Consider the following 12,040-nt stretch of genomic DNA (forward strand, 5'->3'; position numbering starts at 1 on the left):
GTGTGTAACTCCTATAAGTTATGAGTTTTCTGTTTAGGCCCACACAGCCCTGATTTTGCAATCTCATAAGTGAATAAGCTTTATCTCAACATTGGTAAGTAATTTAGATTATTCTAACAATACCATAAGTATTGGAACTAACCCACTCAGGGCTATGTGTACATTAGTAATTGGTTATTTTAGTGTTATGCTGTAGCCCACTGATCCAGGAGAGCAGAACACAAAGGGGGTGAAGATCGGTGTACTAATCAGGACTGAAGATGGTGGAGAAGATGAGCTTTTGATCAGAACGTAAGTGTTTCTCTCACTCTTTCCTCTCTCCTCACACACACGCGCTCTCTCACTCAATCACTCTCTCACACTAATACACACTATCTTTCTCACCCTCTCTCTCTCTCTCTCTCTCTCTCTCATCATTGCAGACTTCTAACCAGAATAGAAGAGCTGCTGTTTTACTCGGCCTACCACACTTCCTGGCGCAGGATCCATCCAATTTATTCATGATCTGTCAAGTGTGTGCAATCTGTATCTGTTTCTCTCTCACTCCCCATCGCTCTCCCAGTCTCTCTCTCTAACCCTAACCCTCTCTCTTTCATTCCATTTCTGTGTCTTTCTGTTATAATGTGATTATATAAATTAATTATATTCCTTTTCCTCCTTGCAGTCAATCATGTTGCTTCGAGTCAAACTTGTGATTTATGGCATCAGGAGAGTTGCCATTTAAAGTCTGCCAGAGACTGTGGAAGAACTGCAGTCAATACTGAAGAGCAAGCTTGATTTGGAAGGTGACATCGTACTTCAATTCGAAGATCCATTATTTGAAAATGAGTTGTGCAACTTGACCAGTATCTCAGATCTACCTAAAGAAAGAGCAACCCTGAAGGTAATACTTAAGACGCCACCCGACTCTGAGCTTTCAGACAGTGACACTTTGGACACTGCCAGTATTTAGTCGTTATCAGACTCTCTCTCACCTTCCTACGTGCACAGCAGTGACCTGAGCCATTTATCATCCCTACCTTTAACTATAATGTTGAATTGAAGCTCAGACATGGAAATTAGGATTATGGAATGGATGGTTCCCTTTTGCCAATCTCCAAGAATACGAAGACGGAAATTCTTGACAAAGTAGCAGGTGTTATGTTTGACGTCAACCCATACCCATCACAAAAACAAGTTGAAGGTGTTGCCAAAGCTCTGGTGGAGAAACACCCATGCCTGGAAAATCCAGGACCATTATGCGGATGGTCTGCCTGGAAATTCAGCCTGAACTTCAAGATAGGAACTATCGTCAGACGTTGCACATAGCAGGATGTCCTGAGCTTATGGTGAATTGTAACAAGAAGTCAAGGGTTGATGGCAAAGACAAAATCAAGTTTAAAAAACAAACAAGTGAACAGAGGTGAAATTCTTGGCAGATATTCCTCAAGCGAAAACAACCAACACTCTTGAAGAGGAGAGAAACAGTTTGCTAGAGGAGATAAAGAGAATGAACTGCACACTGATGGGGAACATGTTTGCCCTACGGAGAAAGGAAATCATTCAGGATGAGCCACTTGAATCTGATGTGAAAACCAGATGGCCAGCTTTGTTTACAGAGAGACAGGTAGGCTCGTGTCCCCCTTTTCAAACTTGCTGATTACATCATAAAATCTGTCTAATCTCGGTTGAACTGTCCTGTAGTGTTACAATCCCTTCCCAACAATCTGTACAGTTGGTTGCATATACAGTATGATAACTATTTCTTCTTATTTTGCTCTATAAATGTCAATGCAGAATTCAACTGCCTTGTCTCCGCTGACCTCAATAAATCCTTCCTCGTTGGACATGCCCAGATTGCTGGAGTTGTACAGAGCATTGGTTCCAACAATGGCTGAACTTCATCGTTTTCTATGTTCTCTTGATCAGAACGTAAGTGTCTCTCTTACCCCCCACCCCTCTCTCTCTCGCTCTCTCACACTCTGTCTTTCTCTCTCACTAATACACACACACTTTCTCTCTCTCATGCTGTCTCTCTCACTAACACCCTCTCTCTCTCATCATTGCAGACCTCCAACCAGAATAGAAGAGCTGCTGTTTTCCTCAGCCTTCCACACTTCCTGAGGGAGGATCCATCCAACTTCATCAAGATCTGTCAGGTGTGTGTGTAACTTCTATAAGTCCTGAGTTTTCTGTTTGGGCCCACACAGCCCGGATTTTGCAATATCATACTCCTTGCTTACTGTCCAATAACTAAGGTAATTCATAAGTGAATAAGCTTCATCTCCACATTGGTAAGTATTCTAACAACACGATAAGTATTGGAACTAATCCACTCAGGGCTATGTGTACATTAGTAATTGGTTATTTTGTGTTATCCTGTAGCACACTGATCCAGAAGTGCAGAGCCCAAAGGGGGTGAACATTGGAATACTAATCGTGACTGAAAATGGTGGATAAGATGCGTTCTTCAAGAATATAATCTACGTTGTAGTGATCTTAGAAGAGCACATCATCCTCCATGAGCTGCGGTACGTCCCCAACGCCTTCGCCAATATGATGGGTCTTCTCTATGCCCTGAACATCGACTACCCAAATGGGTTGAAGTATACCTTCGAGGTCATTCAGAAGGAACATCATGAGCCTCGGTATAGACAGCTGCTCTGCAAGGGTTCATGGCCTTTGGAACAAGTTACGCCAGCGTACTGTTTAAGGACTCCTGATTGAACAGAAAGACTATAGTTACACACACCTGACAGATATTGATGAAGTTGGATGGATCCTCAAAACTGACTAATCCTATTTGACCATCCATAGCATTATGAACATCTGCTGTTGCTATAGAGAACTTCACTACATGTTTAAACTGAACGCGTTCTTGTTTACACTCCTTATATTGAAAATTATTAGAGTTCCAAAAGTACAAACGCTATCAACAATCTTTTTACAAGCTAAGTTGAGTCAGTTTGTGCATCAACATTGGTTTGGTGTTTGTTGCTGTAACGGTCCAAGGACATTGGCATATCCAAATATCTCCCATTGAAATTGAACTTTTGTGGAAATGTATTTATATTATTCAATTTTTTGCTTTTATGCCAATTTAAAATGATTTTAGTTAAAAACGTGTACATACACTATTAAAAGTATGTGGACACCCCTTCAAATTAGTGGATTTGGCCATTTCAGACACACTCATTGCTGACAGGTATATAAAATCGAGCACACAGCCATGCAATCTCCATAGACAAACATTGGCAGTAGAATGGCTTTACTGAAGAGCTCAGTGACTTTCAACGTGGCACCGTCATAGGATGCTACCTTTACAACAACTCAGTTCGTCAAATTTCTGCCCTGCTAGAGCATCCCCGGTCAACTGTAAGTGCTGTTATTGTGAAGTGGAAATGTATAGGTTGCAAGAACGGCTCAGCTTCGACGTGGTAGGGCACACAAGCTCACAGAACGGGACCGCCGAATGCTGAAGCACGTAACGCGTAAAAATTGTCTGTCCTTGCAACACTCACTACCGAGTTCCAAACTGCCTCTGGAAGCAACATCAGCACAAGAACTGTTCGTTGGGAGCTTCATGAAATGGGTTTCCATGGCCGAGCAGCCGTACACAAACCTAAGATCACCAAGTTTGGTGGAGGAGGAATAATGGTCTGGGGCTGTTTTTCATGGTTCGGGCTAGGCCCCTTAGTTCCAGTGAAGGGAAATCTTAACGCTACAGCATACAATGACATTCCAGACGATTCTGTGCTCTCAACTTTTTGGCAGCCGTTTGGGGAAGGCCCTTTCCTGTTTCAGCATGACAATGCCCCCGAGCACAAAGCGAGGTCCATACAGAAATGGTTTGTTGAGATCGGTGTAGAAGAACTTGACTGGCCTGCACAGAGCCCTGACCTCAACTCCATCAAGCACCTTTGAGATGAATTGGAACACCAACTGCAAGCCAGGGCTAATCGCCCAACATCGGTGCCCGACCTTACTAATGCTCTTGTTCCAACATTTAGTGGAAAGCCTTCCCAAAAGAGTGGAGGCTGTTTTAGCAGCAAAGGGGGGACCAACTCCATATTAATACCCATGATTTTGAAATGAGATGTTTGACGAGCAGGTGTCCACATACCTTTGGTCATGTAGTGTAGTATCAAAAAGCTGTCTACCAGCACACTATTCCAGACCGTACTGTTTAATTAAGGATTCCTGATTGAGGTATTATCTCTCAGAACGGACCGATTGTATTGGACCATCCACATTTCTGCTGTTCCAAAGAACTTCACTAACGTTTAAACTGAGATGATCGAGCCGATGTTCACCCCCTTTGTTTACACTCCTTATATTCTCTTTTGTAGCTGTGCTCTCTAGCAAGTAACAGAAGTGCATGTTGAACTGTGAATGACTGAATAAGTCATCATGCTTATAATGTTGTAAAAGTAAGATGTTTAATTTGGAGTGCCATGGTAAAGATATACTCTCAGAGGTCAGTTTGCTAGGTACACCCATCTAGTACCGGGTCAGACCCTCCTTTGCCTCCAAAACATGCTTGAATTCTTCGGGGCATGGATTCTTCAAGGTGTGGCATTAAAACATTGCTCAATTGGTATCAAGAGACCTAACGTGTACCAGGAATACATTCCCCACACCATTACACCACCGACACCAGCCTTTACCGTTGACACCAGGCAGGATGGGGCCATGGACTCATGCTGCTTACGGCAAATCCTGACTCTGCCATCTGCACGAACTGGGATTCGTCAGACCAGGCAATGTTTTTCCCCTCCTCAATTGTCCATTGTTGGTGATCGCGTGCCCACTGGAGCAGTTTCTTCTTGTTTTTAGCTGATAGAGGTGGAACCTGGTGTGGTCGTCTGCTGGATGTTTTTTGTTTGTCTTGGTAAACCCTAGACACTGTCGTGCATGAAAGGCCCAGGAGGCTGGCCGTTTCTGAGACACTGGAACCGGCGCGCCTGGCACCGATGATCATACCACACTCAAAGTCGCTTAGGTCACTCGTTTTGACCATTCTAACATTCAATCGAACAGTAACTGAATACCTAGATGGTCTAAGGCACTGGCAGTGCTAGCTGTGCCACTAGATATCCTGGTTCGAATCCAGGCTCTGTCGTAGCCGGCCGCGACCGGGAGACCCATGGGGCGGCGCACAATTGGCCCAGCGTCGTCCAGGGTAGGGGAGGGAATGGTCGGCAGGGATGTAGCTCAGTTGGTAGAGCATGGCGTTTGCAACGCCAGGGTTGTGGGTTTGATTCCCACGGGGGGCCAGTATGAAAAAAAAAAATACAAAAAATAATGTATGCACTCACTAACTGTAAGTCGCTCTGGATAAGAGCGTCTGCTAAATGACTAAAATGTAAATGTAAAATGTAGATGCCTGTCTGCCTGCTTTATATATTCATTGCCACGTATCTCATTGTCTGTAGGAGTGAACCATTTTCATGAACTGGGTGGTGTACCCAATAAACTGGCCACTGATTTACAGTGCATTGGGAAAGTATTCAGACCCGTTGACTTTTTCCACATTTTGTTACGTTACAGCCTTATTCTAAAATTGATTAAATTGTTTTTTCCTCCTCATCAATCTACACACAATACCCCATAATGGCAAAGCAAAAACAGGTTTAGATTATTTTGCAAATTTATAAAAAAAACTTTTAAAAAACTGAAATATCACATTTACATAAGTATTCAGACCCTTTACTCAGTACTTTGTTTTTGCTCTGACATACACTGTCAACTGTGGGACCTTATATAGACAGGTGTGTGCCTTTCCAAATCATGTCCAAACAATTGAATTTACCACAGTTGAACTCCAATGAAGTTGTAGAAACATCTCAAGGATGATCAATGGAAGCAGGATGCACCTGACCTCAATTTCGAGCATCATAGCAAAAACTCTGAATACTTACACTACCAGTCAAAAGTTTGGACACACCTACTCATTAAAGGGGTTTTCTTTATTTTTACAATTTTTTACATTGTAGAATAATAGTGAAGGCATCAAAACTATGAAATAACACATATGGAATCATGTAGTAACCAAAAAAAGTGTTAAACAAATCAAAATATATTTTATATTTCAGATTCTTCAAATAGCCACCCTTTGCCTTGATGACAGCTTTGCACACTCTTGGCATTCTCTCAACCAGCTTCATGAGGTAGTCACCTGGAATGCATTTCAATTAACAGGTGTGCCTTCTTAAAAGTTCATTTGTGGAATTTATTTCCTTCTTAATCAGTTGTGTTGTGACAAGGTAGGGGGGTCTACAGAAGATAGCCCTATTTGGTAAAAGTCCATATTAAGGCAAGAACAGCTCAAATAAGCAAAGAGAAATGACAGTCCACCATTACTTTAAGACATGAAGGTCAGTCAATACGGAAAATGTCAAGAACTTTGAAAGTTTCTTCAAGTGCAGTCGCAAAAACTATCAAGCGCTATGATGAAACTGGCTCTCATGAGGACTGCCACAGGAAGGGAAGACCCAGAGATACCTCTGCTGCAGAGGATAAATTCATTAGAGTTACCAGCCTCAGAAATTGCAGCCCAAATAAATGCTTCACAGAGTTAAAGTAACAGACACATCTCAACATCAACTGTTCAGAGGGGACTGTGTGAATCAGGCCTTCATGGTCGAATTACTGCAAAGAAACCAATACTAAAAGACACCAATAATAAGAAGAGGCCTGCTTGGGCCAAGAAACACGAGCAATGGACATTAGAATGTTGGAAATGTGTTCTTTGGCCTGGAGTCCAAATTTGAGATTTTTGTTTCAAACAGCCGTGTCTTTGTGAGACGCGGTGTGGGTGAACGGATGATCTCTGCATGTGTATTTCCCACCATAAAGCATGGAGGAGGAGGTGTTATGGTGTAGGGGTGCTTTGCTGGTGACACTGTCTGTGATTTATTTAGAATTCAAGGCACACTTAACCAGCATTGCTACCACAGCATTCTGCAGCGATACGCCATCCCATCTGGGTTGGGCTTAGTAGGACTATCATTTGTTTTTCAACAGGACAATGACCCAACACACCTCCAGGCTGTGTAAGGGCTATTTAACCAAGAAGGAGAGTGATGGAGTGCTGCATCAGATGACCTGGCCTCCACAATCCCCCGACCTCAACTCAATTGAGATGGTTTGGGATGAGTCGGACGGCAGAGTGAAGGAAAAGCAGCCAACACGTGCTCAGCATTTGTGGGAACTCCTTCAAGACTTTTGGAAAAGCATTCCAGGTGAAGCTGGTTGAAAGAATGCCAAGAGTGTGCAAAGCTGTCATCAAGGCAAAGGGTGGCTATATATAAAATATATTTGGATTTGTTTAACACTTTTTTGGTTACTACATGATTGTGTGTTATTTCATCGTTTTGATGTCTTCACTATTATTCAACAATGTAAAAAATAGTAAAAATTAAGAAAAACCCTTGAATGAGTTCAAACTTTTGACTGGTACTGTATGTAAATAAGGTATTTCTGTTGTCCTGTTGGAAGGTGAACCTTCGCCCCAGTCTGAGGTCCTGAGTGCTCTGGAGCAGGTTTTCATTAAGGATCGCTCTGTACTTTGTTCAGGTCATCTTTCCCTCGATCCTGACGAGTTTCCCAGTCCTTACCACTGAAAACATCCCCAAAGCATGATGCTGCCACCACCATGCTTCACCGTAGGGATGGTGCCAGGTTTCCTCACCGGAGCTACATTTCGAGTCTCATAGCAAAGGGTCTGAATATTTATGTAAATAAGGTATTTCAGTTTTTTAAATTTGCATACATTTCTAAAAACCTATTTTTGCTTAGTCATAATGGGGTATTGTGTGTAGATTGAAGATTTTTAAAATATTTTTAATCACTTTTAGAATAAGGCTGTAACGTAACACAATGTGGAAAAAGTCAAGGGGTCTGAATACTTTCCGAATGCACTGTATCATACACTACAGTTGAGGAACAATGGGAAAGCAATTGTACTTTTAAAGTTGATTAACTTGTAACCCCACTGTTGAGAAACTGATCCTTGAATATTTTGGTACACCTACTGGAGAGCTCTCCTTTGTCTACACCCATTCAGCATCATTCACACCCTATTAAGCCTTAGCCCCACACATCTCTTTAAGGATTCACATGTGAGGCCATGTGCTAAACAGAGTGAGTTAGGTAGTGTACTAAACAATCAAAGATTTCAAGGCTAGAGGCTGGTTAATATTACGTCTATCGACATGTCTGTAGACAGTTGTCGCAGTGCCATCATGAACATTCTATTGTCGTCCGACATCAAACTTGTCATTGTCGTTATGAAAAAGTATTAACACAAAAACAAAATATTATTTATTGTGTCTTTTCTGAAGGCTGAAATTGAAATTGTAACCAGCTTTGCACGGCTGGTTTGAGAAAGGGCGATACTTTGAACAAGGTTTAATTTTTAATTAACCAAAAATGAGAGGTTGTAATCTGGATGAAGGCAAACAGGCCATTTTTTAACAAAGGATGAGCCTTTCTTAATACAGTGGGGAAAAAAAGTATTTAGTCAGCCACCAATTGTGCAAGTTCTCCCACTTAAAAAGATGAGAGAGGCCTGTAATTTTCATCATAGGTACACGTCAACTATGACAGACAAATTGAGAAAAAAAATCCAGAAAATCCCATTGTAGGATTTTTAATGAATTTATTTGCAAATTATGGTGGAAAATAAGTATTTGGTCACCTACAAACAAGCAAGATTTCTGGCTCTCACAGACCTGTAACTTCTTCTTTAAGAGGCTCCTCTGTCCTCCACTTGTTACCTGTATTAATGGCACCTGTTTGAACTTGTTATCAGTATAAAAGACACCTGTCCACAACCTCAAACAGTCACACTCCAAACTCCACAATGGCCAAGACCAAAGAGCTGTCAAAGGACACCAAAAACAAAATTGTAGACCTGCACCAGGCTGGGAAGACTGAATCTGCAATAGGTAAGCAGCTTGGTTTGAAGAAATCAACTGTGGGAGCAATTATTAGGAAATGGAAGACATACAAGACCACTGATAATCTCCCTCGATCTGGGGCTCCACGCAAGATCTCACCCCGTGGGGTCAAAATGATCACAAGAACGGTGAGCAAAAATCCCAGAACCACACGGGGGGACCTAGTGAATGACCTGCAGAGAGCTGGGACCAAAGTAACAAAGCCTACCATCAGTAACACACTACGCCGCCAGGGACTCAAATCCTGCAGTGCCAGACGTGTCCCCCTGCTTAAGCCAGTACATGTCCAGGCCCGTCTGAAGTGCATTTGGATGATCCAGAAGAGGATTGGGAGAATGTCATATGGTCAGATGAAACCAAAATATAACTTTTTGGTAAAAACTCAACTTGTCATGTTTGGAGGACAAAGAATGCTGAGTTGCATCCAAAGAACACCATACCTACTGTGAAGCATGGGGTTGGAAACATCATGCTTTGGGGCTGTTTTTCTGCAAAGGGACCAGGACGACTGATCCGTGTAAAGGAAAGAATGAATGGGGCCATGTATCGTGAGATTTTGAGTGAAACCCTCCTTCCATCAGCAACGGCATTGAAGATGAAACGTGGCTGGGTCTTTCAGCATGACAATGATCCCAAACACACCGCCCGGGCAACGAAGGAGTGGCTTCGTAAGAAGCATTTCAAGGTCCTGGAGTGGCCTAGCCAGTCTCCAGATCTCAACCCCATAGAAAATCTTTGGAGGGAGTTGAAAGTCTGTGTTGCCCAACGACAGCCCCAAAACATCACTGCTCTAGAGGAGATCTGCATGGAGGAATGGGCCAAAATACCAGCAACAGTGTGTGAAAACCTTGTGAAGACTTACAGAAAACGTTTGACCTGTGTCATTGCCAACAAAGGGTATATAACAAAGTATTGAGAAACTTTTGTTATTGACCAAATACTTATTTTCCACCATCATATGCCAATAAATTCATTAAAAATCCTACAATGTGATTTTCTGGATTTTTTTTTCTCATTTTATCTGTCATAGTTGATGTGTACCTATGATGAAAATTACAGGCATCTCTCATCTTTTTAAGTGGGAGAACTTGCACAATTGGTGGCTGACTAAATACTTTTTTTCCCCACTGTAATCTACTGGAGAACCATTTTGGGTTTAAGCATAACTTTTGTATGAGTGAAGCTTTTAGTGAGAGGTTCAATGCTTTAATATTTGATAATTTCAGCGTCCCAAACTCATATTCATTATGTCGTGACGTGACTTTCATTATTGTGATGACTATTATTTATCGAATAATTACCTACTATGTTTAACTGTTACTAGATTAAATTAATCATGTAACAATTAACTCGTTAGGAATTTGGGGCATCACGGGAAAAGTAGTTTAACGAGTTACCGTTTCCCGAATTAACTCTAAAGATATCTAGATATCTCTTATCATTAATTTATTCATCATTTACCTCATATCAGTCTCATTCTGAAAGTCGTAGGCTCTTTAAGTCTGCACGAACCCGGGTCTTACTGATCATTCCGTACCACACAAATTGATTTAATTATTTATTTACTAACTAATTAAAAATGATAACACAAGATACAAACACGTACATGGTATAGGTAGGGATTAGAAAGTTAATACCTCCCTAGTGGACTAACACAATATGACACTTGTTACAAAATATGGCGAGTTAAAGAGAGAGAGAGAAAACACTTGGATACACATGGACCTACGCTCATAGTAATCCTAATACTTTGCCCAGAACTGCCGCTCGTTTGGTAAGAAGCAATGCATGTATTTACGTGTTTGTCTTTCTTGTCTCTGTTGGATCCAGGCCTTTGTGGGATGGGTCGTTTGGGCCTTCTCTTTTCGGATGGCCTTTTAGATGTAAGGCTCAGATGTAAGGCTCAGATTGTCGACAAGAGGTCACAATGTCCTTCTTCTTAGTCGTCTGTTTACTTTCACTCGTTCTGGAAGTGGTCTTCTGAGGACGGCTAATCAGCCGTGTCGATGATCCCCTGTGGGGTGATGAGAGCAGTGTAGTAGACGATGGTTTGAAGAGAGTAACAGGATGGTCCCATTTTAATTCACCTTCTTAGATGTAGTACTTAGAACAGCTACTCAGCTGTAACATTGATTTTTAGAGGAGGCAACTTTGTCATCTTCAGCTCGTGTTGATTGTCAGGGTCGGGACCAATTTGGACAAAAGCTGCAGCTTGAGGTCCGTCTAGTCTGATCTGATAATTCTTATCTCAGTCTTTAATGCACTCTGGTAAAGAGGGGCGTTTCCGTCATACTGACACGCTCTCTGAGCTCCCTCGGGCGGGGCTAGATACGAGGCAAAAGTATTATTATCACTATGATTTTGTTAGAAAGCTAAAATCACATTCCTATCTTCACGAAAACATTGTCTTCCTCCTTGATATTTTCTACACAAGGTAAAGGATGTAAACCTGATATACACGGTGTAAAAGCTCTTCAAGTCACAATGTTTTCGTTATAATGCCTTTATACCATTTTTAATGACATCACAAAATATATATTAATTTTCCATATTCCATTTCTCATCATTCCCAACTTTTGGATGTTGAAATATATTGTCTCAATGTTCATTGTTGGATGTTGACGTTTTTGGGCGGCAAAAGTCTCTGAAACAAAGGATATTCCTTTCACCATACTAGAGGGCCAGAGATAGATTCTCCTATCTCTCTAATTTATGGCAGAGTGTTAAGGTGTCAAGACCGGCAAAGCCCCCCTGTGGGTAAGAGGGTCTGGTTGTTGTCGGCCATTCGCCAAGCTGATGTGAGGCCTTTGATCCTCACCCAGGGAGAGTCATGACAATTATATAAATAGGCATGTTTAATTTTGTCTGGTTTACCATTCCAAATCAATTTAAATATTTGTTGCTCATATAATTTGAAAAACTAGTCATCTGCAGTCGGCAGCGCCATAAGTAAATACGTAAACTGACATGATTAAAGAGATAATCAGTGTGATTTTTCCATAAATAGACAAGTATTTTACTCTCTATGGTTGCAAGCTCTTGTCTGTTTTGCCTAACTTTCTATTGAAATTAGTTTTGGTAAGTTATTTTCTATCTTT

At 41.6% G+C, this 12,040-nt stretch overlaps 1 long non-coding RNA gene across 1 annotated transcript; it reads left to right on the forward strand.

Moving 5' to 3' along the window:
* Nucleotides 1–1,484: 1,484 nt before the first annotated feature.
* LOC311126919 lies at nucleotides 1,485–3,545 on the forward strand. Its single transcript, XR_014613071.1, has 4 exons — nucleotides 1,485–1,606; nucleotides 1,777–1,911; nucleotides 2,049–2,138; nucleotides 2,365–3,545. It is a non-coding gene; the product is annotated as an uncharacterized lncRNA (long non-coding RNA).
* The last annotated feature ends 8,495 nt before the right edge of the window (nucleotides 3,546–12,040 follow it).

The sequence above is a fragment of the Coregonus lavaretus genome (genome assembly GCF_964263955.1).
Source record: "Coregonus lavaretus genome assembly, chromosome: 1".
Classification (NCBI taxonomy): domain Eukaryota; kingdom Metazoa; phylum Chordata; class Actinopteri; order Salmoniformes; family Salmonidae; genus Coregonus; species Coregonus lavaretus.